We start from the raw sequence: 15,326 nt of genomic DNA on the forward strand, positions 1-15,326 counted from the left end.
TCTATTGTCTTTTGCCTGTGACTCCTCTCCTTGCTTATCAGTTCTGACCAGTTCCTCAGTCAATTCAAATCTTTTATCACTGCCTTTTGTAAAGCCTGAATCTCTTGACCTGGAAATATTTCTAATGATTTCATCAAATCAATTAATTTATGTTTCTCATCTGTACATGTGATTAATGACATCTTCTCATCCTTAGATATTATTTGGACGGCGTGTAGATGGCCTCCTTGGAGGGATGTTTTATGCACTAGCTTATCATAACTTTTTAACAGATTTCGATGGTCAATTTCAACAGTATGAATCCTTTCAGATAATCTCTCAGTAACCTTTTGTTTGGTTTCATAACCCATTGATATGGATTGAATTTTGCCTGTCAAATTAAGGTTATCATTTTCAATAGTATGAATCCTTTCAGCTAAAGAATGTATCCTTCCTAAAAGTTTCTCATTTTTGACTCTGTTATCAAACCATTTCTTTTAAGGATATAATATGAATAACAAAGCTAATAGCCACCATGGTCACAAAAATTTATGTACAAGGTAGGTCATATAGCTCTTGTAAAATTTCATCTATAGTAGAACCAAAAAGGTTGTTAAATTCCTAGATGGTTTTATTATCTGCAATTATCTTGGGATTGGCTTACAATTTTCTAATTTATTTATTTATTTATTAATCAAATTAATTTACCTCCATTATAATTTTCAAAAAATTGTTGTATGTGTAATAATCTTGATTGGCCAGCAGGTATTGCAGTTATGGCAGTAAGGCGGGTCAGAAATAGTACCTAAGACTTAGAATTACTAACAAATTTATTTAAATACTTAAAAGTCGCACACCCACATATGGAGAAGGTTTGAGTTGGGCAGAAGGTCAAGAAACCCAGAGCTTGCAGGCAGTCATAAACCCTGAGGTACTGGCCAGAGCTCAGGCAGGCATTTGTGGATCCAAACTGGACGCACAAGCCCGTGTTCCAGGTGTAAGGTTAGAGGTTCTGCTCCTGGAGTCAGAGCTTGGCCTGAACAAAACAGGCCTGGCAGAAGCCAGAGAAGCCATGGGGGAGTTGTGGCAGAAAACAGTGGACATCAATAGGCGGGACCAAGCCATGTGGGTGCAGGCCATGGTGGGAAATTGCCAAGTCGCCATGGCAGGCCCTCCAAGCCAAACCCTGTGCAGTTGTGTGCTAGAAGGGTAGCTCGGCTGCGGAGGGCTCGGCTGCAGAGGGGTGACTCAGCTGCGGAGGGGTGGCTCGGCTGCAGAGGGGTGGCTCGGCTGCGGAGGGGTGGCTCAGCTGTGATGGGGTGGGAGAAGGCTGCAGACAGGGGTCTGGGCAGGGTTCGGCAATGGTGTGGACTCAGGGTGCGCCAATTTGTTGGCATACAAAAAGAATGGAGTATAACAAAGGTTTATTTATCTGGGGATAAACTAACAGAAATAATAGTGATCCTTAGTCCTCTGTGTGCGCTGGGAACTGGAACCAAATCTAGCAGCCAAGAGGCCTGCACATTTATAGTACATGAGACCACGCCCAAAGTGGGCTGGTATCTTAAAGGCTATTGGCTGAAGGAGTTCCCATAGCACCATAGGACAACTGGCAGGAGTGGGTTCCCTTCTTCCAGCCTGTGGGTCCTGAAGGTCAGTCTTGTTGGCAGGAGCCTAACCCTTCTGATCCATCTTATTGGCCTTTATTTATTTATTTATTTATTTACTTACTTATTTATTTATTTATTATTCAGGGCTCTTGGGAATTGAACTCAGATCCCTATGCTTGCCAGGTAGCACTTTACCAACTGAGCCGCCTCCCAGACCCTGAACTGCAGTTATGCTGTGCATTTAGGGATTTGTATTTCTTCTCTGAGAGGTAAATACCGTCCTGCACAAGACACAGAATAAGGGGTGCGGTCTCTGGAGATACCTGACCATATCTGCCTCCCATGTCTCCCCCAAGCCCCAAGCTGCTCACTGGCTGCTGTCAACACCTACAGTGACAGCTGTTGGTACAACCGTGCCTCATCAGCAGAACGTGTGTCTTGTAGTCCTGGCTGACCTAACCCCAGCTTCATACATAGGGCTCTGTCAGCATCACTGAATATGGGGGTGGACCACAAAAATTTGCTGAGAGTAAAAGTTATCTGAGAAAAAATGTATTCAAAATCTAGTGCCCTGGGAATTCTCAGTGTTCCTGGCAGTGTTCATGTGTGTTGTATTGTATGACTTCACTGCAGCCTTAGCTTGACTCCACACACACACACAGTCACACCCACCGACACACACCACCAGGGCATGCTCTTGGGATGCTCCCACTCAGGCTGACAACTGCTCTGCGCTGTGACCTGCGTGCTTTTCTAGAGATGAGAGACATAGGTTTCCTATACTGCTACACCCAAAAGTTGTGAAGGAAAGACCAAACCCACAACTGTCTAATTAAAGCAAGCTTTATTCTAGAGGTGGCCCCGGTTCTGGTCAGCTGGTTCTCTCACCCTAGATCGGGATTTCTGAGAGCAGCCCTGGATGTGGGGAAGACAAGGTTTTTATAGTTCAGAGGTGGGGGGTCCCCAAGTGCAGATTTGGAGGACAAAATAGGTGGGGCTACAGGAGTAGAACATAAGCATCGCAAGTTCATCATAACAACAGGTAGTCATAGCAGGTAGCCATAGCAACCCTCTGAAGCAAAGGAGGTTGCAAGACGGGTATTAACCTTTTGAAGCAAATGCATGGTTGCCATTTCCTGGAACAGAGACCCGTTTGTAGTTAAGGTTACAGGTGGGACAAACCCCAATCCTTGAGAAACAAAGATTTAATCATAAACAAGAATGAACCTAGTTTGTCTTTGCTATAAGATGGCTTTACCTAAGATGGAGGCATGCTGGCTTTTCACTACAGACACATGGGTTCAGTTTTAGAAAACAGGGCACACATTTTACTGCTGGCCCTCCCTAGTGTAGAAGTATCAAGTCAGGATAGCTTTGCAATGTACTGTTTCAGGCTGTTTGCCTTTTAGAAATTACTGCTTGGGTTGTTGACGTGAGTTTCATGAAGAAAAAAAAAAACAGCCTTTGAATTTTGTCTTGAGATTGGAACAGAATGCCCCGCAGTTTTTGCCATCTAGTTCGGCAGCATCTGGAGCTGTCTATGCCTATGGACAAGTTCTCTCTGACTGCCCTTGCAGTAGCCTTGGGCCATGGTGGCTACTGAGTACTCTGCACGAAGCTAGTGCTTCTGAGGCATGGGAGTTCAGCCTTATTTAGTTTTAATTAACTGAAACTGAAATTTCCATGCCACATGCAGTTAGCAACTATTCCATTAGACCCCGCTGTCTAGTTAATCCCTTTGCAGCCAAAGGCACTCATCAAATATATCCCTGTCTATTCATCGCTAGCAGTAGGGCCCAGGGATTTGTGTGTGCTAGCTAAGCACTCTACCCCTGAGCCACCCCTCCCCAGCTAATAGGTACTTCCAGAGTGAATGAACCAATGGATGAATGAATGTGGAGAAAATGACCCTACCCACGTTCATACAGCCACTCATGACCCTGGGACCATGCATAGGCTGACCCTAGCTCTCCTGCCTGGCTTTCCCACTCCTAGTTTGGCCTTAATACTGACATTGAATCCTAGTGTCCGAGTACTTTATGGTCAAGTAGATTGAGGGAGAAAAAAACAGTCAGAAAGTGTAATTTGAAGCGTGAGCACTAAAACCCCCATCAAACCTCAAACAATCTCTGCAAGGAGAAATATATTTTGCTACCCAAATGAAAACATGTGCTCACAGCAATTTAATTATGCAAATATGACCCAGCAATTTAATTATGCAAATGTGACCCAAGCAGCGGAGAAGCAGGGTTAAAGGGCAGAATGAAGGTTGATAAGGCTCCTGTTTCTGGTGACATTTTCCTTGTTCATTTTCTCTTTGCGTTAAATTGCTCTGATTTCCATGCACTGTGTAGGTGGATGCCGTATTTCTTTGTGGTCCTGGCTCCTGCAACTGTATGAAAATGCTAAATGTCACTGCAAAAAACATCACAACACCCTGTGCTGCCCACACGCTGAACAACAGGATCCAATGTATCTTGCGATGTGACCCTCTTAAGTGCAGTAGGAAGCAAAGCTGTGGTGTTCTCTCTAGCTGCATGCAGAAGCATGAAGTCTCATCTCCGCTTCTGCTAGAGGGAGTCTAAAGCAAAAGCCCAAAGATGTTCGCAGACAGAGTTTGTCATGTCTCCTCCAGATTGGAGGAACCCCGCTCCTCCTGGACCTCGGTATTTGGAGCTCTAGTAATGATCCTTTCAAGTGTGGATGCAAGGTGCACACACATGGAGGAGGGGTTTGGGGGAAAACAGGGGCAGGTGGGTGAAACAGGGCCAACCAGGAGAGTGAGGAAGACAACCAAGAGTGTGACCTCCACGTCTCAGAGAGTGACCACACTCAGATCCCAGGGGCAACAGACATTAGCCCTCAAAATATGTCTCCGTTTGAAATCAGGGAATGGGGGCATCAGGCTTGGCAGAGGCTACCTTGTAGGCCCGTAATCCCTGTGTGCTTGAGGCTCTCTGGAGAGCAGACAGGGTTGGCCAATCAAGAGCGGTCACTGACTAAAGTCCCTGCGAGGGCCTGTGAGGACTCTGGCCATGCCCACTAAGGTTTTGCTCTAGCCACCTTCCTCCATATTCTTTGTGTGATATTCCTCCGTATGTTTGAGGGTGCTTCCTTTGACCCAGCAGACTGGATAGCATCCAGCTGCTGAGGGGCTGTAGAGACAGAAGGCGGCCTCATTCTCTCTGGCTGGTGACGTAAGTGGTTCATGGATCTGGGCCAGCTGCCATTCTTAGGCAGTCCCAGCTGGACTAGACCTGTGCTGTTGGCTCTCTGGCCTTCAGGCTCCCCACCAGCCTTCCCAGGTCCAAAGCGCACAGCGGCAGGTCAGTGGCATCGCCTGCTCCCCAGTTGCCTGATTCTGTCTGTCACCAGAAACCAAAACCTCTTCCCTACAGAAGCATGCCATTGAATGTGATGGATATGCACACGTGCATATGTGTGCACACGCTGCCTTCCCAGTTCTTTCCACTGAATGTGTAGATAAACATATGTGCATATGTGTGCACACTGCCCTCCCAGTTCTTTCCATTGAATGTGTAGATAAACATATGTGCATGTGTGTGCACACTGCCCTCCCAGTTCTTTCCATTGAATGTGTAGATAAACATATGTGCATGTGTGTGCACACTGCCATCCCAGTTCTTTCCACTGAATGTGTAGATAAACATATGTGCATGTGTGTGCACACTGCCCTCCCAGTTCTTTCCATTGAATGTGTAGATAAACATATGTGCATATGTGTGCACACTGCCCTCCCAGTTCTTTCCATTGAATGTGTAGATAAACATATGTGCATATGTGTGCACACTGCCCTCCCAGTTCTTTCCATTGAATGTGTAGATAAACATATGTGCATGTGTGTGCACACTGCCCTCCCAGTTCTTTCCATTGAATGTGTAGATAAACATATGTGCATGTGTGTGCACACTGCCATCCCAGTTCTTTCCACTGAATGTGTAGATAAACATATGTGCACGTGTGTGCACACTGTCCCGTGCAGCTGTCCATCCCTTCTCTGGAGTCGTCCGGGGGACTGGAGCTTCCTGGTAAATTTGGTCCAGGCAAATGGATTCCACTCCCTACCAGAGTTTTTATTCTATCAGGATCACATTTGGGTCTCAGGAGTTTGAAAGGTAAAGGAGAGAGATGACTGGAAGGAGCCAGTGGCAAAGTCCATGGGAAGCGAGATCCACCTGGGGAGGCCAATTAGGAGTACACCAGATGTGCAAACTAAGTTTGACCTCCTCTGCAGCATCTTAGAATTCTTTTCTCAAGCCCCAGCATGTTGTGTTGACGCCTACCTTCTCAGGCAGGACATCATTCGAGGTGTCTTCCATGGGCTCTGCTGCCGTGCCCATCACCTGAGTTACAGTCAGGGCCGGGAGGCTGGAATCCCAGGTGCGGCTCCTTTGTGCTGAGGCGCTCTGATCCTAGTGAGAAAAAAAGTGGCTGCAGCCCCTTCTCCGTCTCCTTATTTACTTCCTGCCTTTTGAAGCAGGCCCCCCAGGCTCTGTGTGGAGTACAGGTGCTATTTTGAAGGTGACATAAAAGCTTTCTTCGTGAAGAAATTGCTTTGTTCCATCTGGAGGCTCTCTGCCTTTGAGAGAAGAGAGCCTGGTAAGCTCTGTCTCTCTCGACAGAAAGATGTTCCGTGGCCCTCTGTTCCAGGGACACCAGCCCATCCCCACAGAAAGGGACTTCAAGGGCCTCCACATCTGTAGTTGCCTGACATTCTAGGACTTCAATTAGGATGGGAAGCCCAGAGGGCTGGCCTGGGGGTCCAAGGAGAGGGAAGGAAGCAAGGTGGGCAACAGTCTGTGGCCGTGGCTGGTTCCCCTGCTACAGGGCTGAAAGCTTTACCAGTGAATGGAGACCAGAATACTCAGCACTATGTGAAGGTACATTAAATTGTGAGGTCTTATGAGGCTTTAATTGGTAGTGAGATCAGGACCCCAGGACCTCGTAACTGTGTATACACGCATGCCTGTGTTTATATGTGTCTATATGTGATTGTGTACATGTGTGTGCCTGTGCATGTATGTATGTTTATGTCTGTATCTGTGTGCATGCATGTTTGTGCATGTTTGTGTGTGCACACGTGCATGTGTGTGTGCATGTGCATGTGTGTGTGTGTGTGTGTGTGTGTGTGTGTGGTGCACGTGTCTTCCACCTTCTGGTGCCAACCCTCACCCTCCCTCCCCTGGCCTCTCAAACAGGTAGGATTTCACTTCCTTCTAGACAGTGACAGTGACAGGAACAAGGTGGCTTTTATTCTTGGACTTCACCTTCACCTCACACAAGGGACCTGTCAAAACAATGTTGATTGTAATTTATCCAAGTAGCCTAAACTCGTTGTTTTTACATGTGTAAAATAAATACACTCAGCACTCCCTTTGGTGTCTCTGGAGGTCTGTTGCCAGGGGAGCAATGCTCCCTGGCAGGTCACAGTCTTTGGGTGCTCAGGTCCCTGGCAGGTAGTGGCATGGCATTGGTGGATAACCCATCACATCTCCCTGGAGACCTTAGGTCACCTCTAGTTTATGATACTCAGTGCAGCTGACATACTTATTATACCATGCTGTCCTGTGAGGAATGACAAGACTAAACCTTGTGCCCGTGCAGTGCACACACAACCAGGCCTCGGTGTGTAGTACCTAAGAAAGGCACAGGCAGAGTTGAGGAGAAGCACTAGGCACAGGGTGATGGAACCAGTGGTGTTTCTCGGAGATGCTCGCCCAGTGCCTGACTCGAGTGCATTCAATGAGGTGTTTGCCTCTCGGGAAGCTTGGCAAAAAGCCCTTATGCCCTTCTGAAGGAGCCCAGGCTGAGATGGAGGATGTGGCCAGCACCGCACTTGTCGGCTGCCCATGCATCCTGCCTGTCCAGCTCTCACAATGCCCTGTGCCTCTCTGGGGCAGGCACACAATCCCGGTGACATGGCTCTTCTTATTCTCTGGTTGTGTCTTTGAAAGAGCGCAGATGACTTTCTATCTGGATTGTCTCCCGTTGAGGAGTCCATTTTTAGACTCCTCTTAGAGGTTTGGGCTGGAACATTTTTCTTATCTAAAATAAGAAATAGCTCAAGGTAAGACTTTGGCTGACATTCAAAGTCCAAGTGTGCTTGGGTTCTTCCTGTCCCCCTGCCTCTGGTGCCCAGCCCCCTTCACCTCCTTGTGCCCCAGACACTTGTTTGGTGACTGTTGGTCTCGATGTGTTTGTCAGCATGGATAGCATGTGCTTGCTCATGACAACAGGCCACATCCCGAGCCCATGTCAGTCATGGGTAGGGCATGTCTTCTTCATTCTGTTCTCAGGAAGCCCTGGGGATTCCCACTGAGCCACATAGACGTAGCTGGGACATTTTCCTCTAAAGCCTTACATATGTTTGGTTTAGAGGTAAGGTCTGTGCAGTCCCAGGCTGGCCTCAAACTCAAGACCACCCTCCTCTCCATAATCTGTAATCGCGGGAGACCGAGGCAGAAGGATCACAAGTTGGGGCTTGGGGTGGCTGCATCCATGACGGCAGGAGCTGGCCACGCAGCTCGTTCCATCCTGGTGAACAAGGACACAGGAAACCTAGGCAGGAACCTGGGCTGTGGCCTTTGTCCACCCAGCCCTCTTCCCAGACAACCCCCACGCAGCCCTCTTTGCTTCTCTCTTCCTCCTCCTTACTGTGAACCCCCATTCCTGCTTCTAGCGTGTATTCTAATTGGTTTTAATAATAAAAACTCGGAATCAGCTATAGGGGGTGAAAGCTGAAGGATTGGAGAAGCAGAGCAGCCAGTCACTAGAGTTCTAACCTCTACCAGTGCTCAGACTGAAGGGGCGATCCTGTCCTCAGACTGCCTCCTCAGACTGCACCCTCAGACTGACTGCAATGAGCTTCTGTCCCCTCCCACCATATCACTCCTGTCTCCACCTCTCTAGGGCTGGGATTAAAGGTGTGGGATCATCTTTGTGTGAGTTGTTTCTCTTTTAGACAGATTCAATCTCCTGTAGCCCCAGGTGGCCTTAAACTCACAGAGATCCGTCTGCCTCTGTCTCCTGAGTACTGGGATTAAAGGTGTGCACCACCACTGCCTGGCCTCTATGGCAAACTAGTGTGGCTTAGCTCTGTACTCTGATCTTCAGACAAGTTTTATTCATTAGATCACAAACAAAATACCATTCACCTACTCCTCCACAGACCGAGTTAAACTTGAGTTAATTAAGCAAAAATTTTAAAAAGTACTGAGATAGTTAAGTCCTGCAGCCAGAATCAAGCTTTCCTGTATATACCACACATCCTGGCTAGGGCAAGATGTTTCAGGGACCACAGCGTTCCTTGGTCTCACTGCCATGTGAACTCACATTTGGAGGCCCCTGAGTCAGAAGGGGGAAAGGATAAAAGTGGTTGCCTCTGGCAACCAGAGTTCTTCTCTGTAGCTCACTCTCTGTGTGTGTTCTCTTCAAAGTTAGTACAGTGAGGTTTGGTTTGGGTTTTGTTTTGTTTTGTTTTTGTTTTCCTTTGTGATCTATGAGAAAACAAAGCCCAGCAGTAATCCAAAATCATCCTGGAAGCCCACAAATTTCAAACAGGAAAGAATATAGGACATCAGGGTGGGACATCCTCTCTGAAGCCTGCTTGAGTCTCCGACGCATAAACTACCAGAACCACAAATGACTCAGCAGGCCCTCACAGATGGGGACAGAATTGAGTCCTCCCTCCAATAGGAACAGAATTGAGGCCTCCCTTTGATGGGGACAGAATTGAGTCCTCCCTCTGATGGGGAGGAATCGAGTCCTCCCTCTGATGGGGACAGACTGAGTCCTCCCTCTGATGGGGACAGACTGAGTCCTCCCTCTGATGGGGGAGGAATTGAGTCCTCCCTCTGATGGGGACAGACTGAGTCCTCCCTCTGATGGGGACAGACTGAGTCCTCCCTCTGATGGGGACAGAATTGAGTCCTCCCTCTGATGGGGACAGACTGAGTCCTCCCTCTGATGGAGACAGACTGAGTTCTCCCTCTGATGGGGACAGACTGAGTCCTCCCTCTGATGGGGACAGAATTGAGTCCTCCCTCTGATGAAGGCAGAATTGAAATCTCCCTCTGATGGGCACAGACTGAGTCCTCCCTTTGATGGGGACAGAATTGAGTCCTCCCTTTGATGGGGACAGAACTGAGTCTTCCCACTGGTGGAGAGGCAGCCTTTCCACCTAACTTGTGGGAATCCTAATTATGCTTTCCATGGGCTAAGCCCCTTTCAGCTTGCAACCTCCTTTTCCAAACTCCCTATGTCCAGCCCTCTTCCTGTCACTATAGCAACACAGATTTCATGATAAACGATTGGGGAGGAAGTGGTAGAGGACCCCACCTGCCCCCAGATCTGTCACTGCATGCTTTTCTTGTTCACGCTGTCATGGGAACATTATCCTCCTCTCTGGATCTTGATGTAGCAGATGACACATGACCATTAAGTAGGTGGGCGTCAACTGTGTGGTGCCAACTATCTCACCATAGCACCCACCCGTGGCCCATGGGGCCATTTTTTCCTCTCCCTTGCCTTATTCCAGCCCTAAGAGCAGCACCACCTGTCAGCCATGGACTGAAAACCCTGAAATCAAGACCCAAAATAAACCCTTTCTCTCCCTAAGCTGATTATCTCAGGCATTTGATACAGGGCGGAGAGCTGACTGACACCCACTCTGTCCCCGCCTCTTTCCCTGCTCATCCTAGTCCATCTCGGTGTCCACGCCTTCCCCTGTCTGACCTCTCGCCCACTGTCTCATTTGTCAGCCCCTCTGAAGGGGATGTGATCAGATGTGCGCCATCCAGATGTGCCTGGACAGAGCGTGGGGCTGCCCGTCTGTGGCCCTGACATAGGCTCCCATTGATGCTAACTCCACCCGAGAGCCACATCCTCCAGACACCCAGGATTCAGATGCCGTCGTCACACATGCTATCCAGCACCGCATCTTCTCTGTGTTCATCAGTCGGGGTCGGGGGAGGAGGGGTAGTTCTTCACCTCTCACCATGGAGTGATCCATCCTTCCTGTTCCTCATGGCTTCCTAGGGTTGGCCAACCCGGGCTGTCCAGATCCCCCACAACCTCAGGGTTATTTCATCAGGCATGCCTTGCTCTTCCGGCTTCAAGCTCAGACATGCTGAGTCTTTCCCGGGGTTGGCAGTGTGATCCATCATTACAGGAGACTTGAGGAGGGGAGGTGCTTGGATCCCAGCTTCCCTCGCTCTGACTCACTAGAACAGCCTGCTCCCCAAGGAAGGAAGGGCTGCCTGCACTGAGCTTTGCTCTGAGCCCTTCCTCAAAGCTGCTCTGTGCCCTGAGCTGTTGCTCTTTAGACTCCATGGCTAATTGCATGCCACCTTGACGCTCATGTAGGTGGCTGGGGCAGGATGGCGCCACATAAACACAAGTTATCGTGGTAATTAGCACCGCCACATATTTAAGCAGGCTGGAAGCCCTGGGCTGCCTCTGGCACAGAATGGGTGTGTGGTTATGATGCAACCATCACACATCTGGATTCTGATTTCTCTAATGGCTGCACTTGAAAGGCGATGGCAGCGGGGCCTGTTCTAGAATGCGAAGGTGTTAATTACATTAATAGGGATCCCAAGGCTGCTTCTGTCCATGGTGGAGGGGTGTGGCTTCTGGAGACCACAGAGAAGGCAGGGAGCTAGCGTCCTGGGACCATCATCGGGCGAAGGAGGATGCAGAGGATGTAGAGACTCTGCCAAGGGAACGGGGAAATGTCACCCTAAGTGGCCGGCCATGGGACAGTCCGCTGTGGCTGAAATGTATTGGTATAATTGGGTAAACTCACAGGTTGGGGTTTTACAGTAATTTGCTCATGAACAAAGCGCCCTGGGGACTTTCTCCAGCAGGACAGTTTCCCAGGATGCCACTGAGCACGACGGTAAATGGAGGTTGCCAAGATGCCCTTATCTTCCCCTGCTAGAACCAAGTTCTTACTTTCTTCCAAGCTGCTACTGCTCCTCCTCTTCCTCTTCTTCATCTCATCTCCTCCTCCTCCATTTTCTGTCCATCTCCCCAAAGGAAACAACCAAATCACCCTTAAAGCTAAAATTCTGTGCCAATCCACCTCACGAAAACGTGGAAACAGCAGGCAGACTCCCTGGCACCTACAGTGTTAGCAGAGCAGGCTTGTTTTCTGTGGTTATCCTCCTGGCCCTCTGTTAGAACTCCTACGGTAGAATCTCCCAGTGCCGCCACCCTCCCTTAGGAGGCAGAAAGGAAGCTTGCCTGCTCTCACCAGGTGCTGTCTCGCTGTGGTATCCCCATCTTCTGGGCCTTTTGTTGTGTCCACCCCACCCCAACTCAAAGCATCATTTGCTCCCCTGGAGGCCTTTCCAGATAGATAGCCTTGAAACAGACTGTCAACCCACCAGGTCCGTTTTCCTTTCCTCAGGAGCATCTGTGCTGTATCCTGTCAGCTGCCTTTGCCTTGAGAAAGCCGCCCACCCATTAATTTCCCTTTGACTCTTAGGAGAGAGGGTAGCACGGTAGAGTGTATAAACACCCCTGTCAGGGTCAGTGCCTCTGCTGACCCAATATAGCAGATGCAGCTGCAGCAGGGGTCTGGGAATTGTCACTCAGACAGCTTCATCAGTGCCCCTGGATTGCACTTTAGTCAATAAAGAAACTCTTCCAGGAATTAGCTGCAAACGTGCATTCAGAAACCAAATGTGAAGGGTATTGATTTGGGAGGTGTGATGACGCTCAAAACTGGAGCGCTGTGTTTGCTGCCTGCAGAGAAGAGAGAGCCACACAGGGCTCTTGGGGAGCCCCAGGAGCAGACACCCCACTCTCACAGCCCACACATGCCTAGGTAGTAGTAGTGCCAGCCAGTTGGGAGCAGCAGTGCCGTCACTGCAGTGACTCTGCTCAGATCATAAAGACCTCTCTCTGTTCTATCACATTCATGTACATGCATAACGTATAGTTAATTTATAAATACACATGCATGACTATATGCATATAGTTCATTCATAGTGTAGGTATTTTGTATATAAAAATAACCCTTCTTTTAACTAAAAAAAAATTGCCTTATTCAGGACCAAAAATGTCTTACCTGCAGTTTCAGAGTCTGGATTTTGTTTATTGGAGGCACAGACTCATATAGATTGGCTTCAAGGTTCCTTTGTAGCCTAGGACAGTCTTGGACTCCTGATCCTCCTGCCTCTACCTCCCGAGTGCTGGGATTACAGGCAGGCATGTTCTTTTATGCAGTGCTAGGTGTCAAAGGCAGGGCTTTTTGAATGCTAGGCAGGCTCTGAGCTCTAGCCCCGCTCCTGTGCTCGTGTCTCTGGTAACTTTCCACCAGGACAGTGACACCTGGGTGAGCATTTGGATTTAAAGTCTGTGTGACTCACAGATCAACATGAAACCCTCTTTCATTTTCCCTTTTTGAAAACATTCCTGTTTTTATTACTATGTGTGTACACATGGATATCACAGGATGACGTTGGGGAACTGGTTTTCTTCCTCCTGCTATGGGATCTGGGAGGGGTAGGTAGGTTTCAGACCTGCACAGGATGCACCTTTACCCACTGAGTCACCTCACCAGCCCACTTTCCAGTTTAGAGTTTAACTTGCCTGTCTTGGAAGATTTTCTGTTGCTCCTCCCATGAGCTTATCTACGGCTCACGTGGGTGCCTCAGCCTCCCGCGATATCCTGCTTTCGGGGCTGCTCTCGGTGGCCTCAGTTGTCTGAGTGACCAGCTTGGTGTCCCCGTGTATTGATAGAGGAAAGCTTCACCTTGGGAATTCCCAGGGCATGTTCTCCTCATTCCCATCTTACCGTCGGTAGACACTGGCTGTATGTAGTCGAGCTGGACTTATGAGAAACACAGCTCGTCCATCATCAGATCATCGAAGGCTGTGCTTCTTGCAGCCAGGACAACCTCCCCACACCGCCCCTCACGCAGGGCTCTGCTGCTGTGGATGATCCTGTGGGCCGGCCTCCCTTGTAGACACTGCCATGTACCCACGTTCTCAAAAGTAAAAGTGGTTTTCTGAGAAGATATTTGAGTGCCTCTCTCCCTCCACCCTTGAGTGTGCATCAGATGCTGGAAAGAAACAAGAAAAAGTCAAATGAGATTTTCCAGAGACCACAGTGTGCGTGTCGTGGAGGGAAATGCCTTGTATGAAATGGAGAGAAGAATGGCTGCCAGTGGAGGCCCAGAGAGTGGCCACTGCCTGGCCAGCTGCCCCAGCCCTGCTCTGCTGTCTGTGCCCCTGTAGTTGCTCCCTAACTGGGCCCTCGCCCCTCTGCCTGCCGGAGGTTCTCTGCACCTTGTGTTTGGACAGCTGCCTTTTTGCTGAACTTTTCCCTCTCTGCCAAAACAAGGCTCAGATGCCTTTGTAGGCTGCCCTTTCTGAATCTATAAGGAGTGAGTTCACAGACCCTGTGCACTGAGCAGACACCCCATACACACACTAAATTTGGAAAATTCAAATACAAGGGAGCAGGTGTCCAGCCACGCTCTCAGTGGATGCAGCATCCTTTCTCTGTAGCTAGCTGACTGAGGGCCACCGGAGAGCAAGTGTGAGCTACACAGCTGACTGCTCTCTCTGAGGCCAAGGCCTGGATCTTTCTGGTCCCTATGTACTCTGAGTTCACCAGAATCCCAGAACGTTCTTGTTGAATTAAAGGGAGAGGAAGGGCGGCCTGTTGGAGCTAAGGTCCCAGCTGTAATGTGGGAATCCTGGGCTGGGGCTCTCACTGCGATGGCAGCCATTCCTCAGAACAAACTCATGGCAGTGCTGCTGGATCCAGAAAAGCTCAAGGTGCCAGGGGCAAGCTTTGCCAGCTCCCTGTCATGTGAACCCAAGAAACTGATCCGACTACATAGCTCACACAGGAAATACTTCAAATCCATTTCTTCTACTTTTGTGTTTCCCTGACTTGAAGTCTCTCAATTCCACGGTCATTTCAAATCCCAACTATTGTGAGGTTACTTGCCATTGGCAAGTATAGTATGGTAGTGGGTCGTACAGAAGATAAACATACTGTTGTGGTGTTGTATAGTATGGTAGGGGGTCCTGTAGAAGATAAACATACTATCGTTGTGTTGTACAGTGTAAGGTCTGGGAGAGCCAGCAGCACCGACATGCTATCAGTAATATGCACTGAAGTAGAAAACGCTCTTTTGTCCTTGAGTTGCACTTAAATGTCTTCTCTAGATGGATGGAGCTTACTCTTGTGTTTTCAGTTCTACTGTTCAGCCAGAGGTGGGGTTTAAAGTCTCTTTGCAGTATCTCCTCCCATGTGAAAGTAGTTAATGTATGTCGACCACCTGTTCTTGGAGTGCACAGGTTCGAGTGTGTGAACGTGTGCATCTGCACATCTTGCAACATGAATGGAGTTTAAAGGGATATGTTTGGAGCTGTCGTACATGTGTGCTCACGTGGAATCATGAGAGGAAACACGGCTCTTTTACATATGTTTGTGTTTGTGATCTATCTTGCTGATGCTTCCCTCTTCTTAACTTTGTTCTACCCAAGCACTACACTTCGGCACTCTGCCCCGTTGCTGTGTGCCTGAGCCACCTCTGCCAAAAGAGCAGAAATCCAGTTGCAGGCTTGCAGGATCTCGGGGTAGAGGCACGCTTCCTCTGTTCTCTGTCGGACTGTCTCGCTGAGGACTTCCAGCAGGGGCCGTCACCACCAGGCATTCGTAACCATCGTGATGGATGCAAATAACAGAGTGAG

At 48.9% G+C, this 15,326-nt stretch overlaps 1 protein-coding gene across 4 annotated transcripts in view; it reads left to right on the top strand.

The window, feature by feature from the left end:
- Positions 1-15,326, top strand: part of Ulk4 (unc-51 like kinase 4) — a 296,222-nt gene that overhangs the window by 251,345 nt on the left and 29,551 nt on the right. The gene's annotated exons all lie outside the window — the stretch shown is intronic.

Source organism: Myodes glareolus, chromosome 4 (genome assembly GCF_982192425.1).
Source record: "Myodes glareolus chromosome 4, mMyoGla1.1, whole genome shotgun sequence".
Lineage (NCBI taxonomy): Eukaryota > Metazoa > Chordata > Mammalia > Rodentia > Cricetidae > Myodes > Myodes glareolus.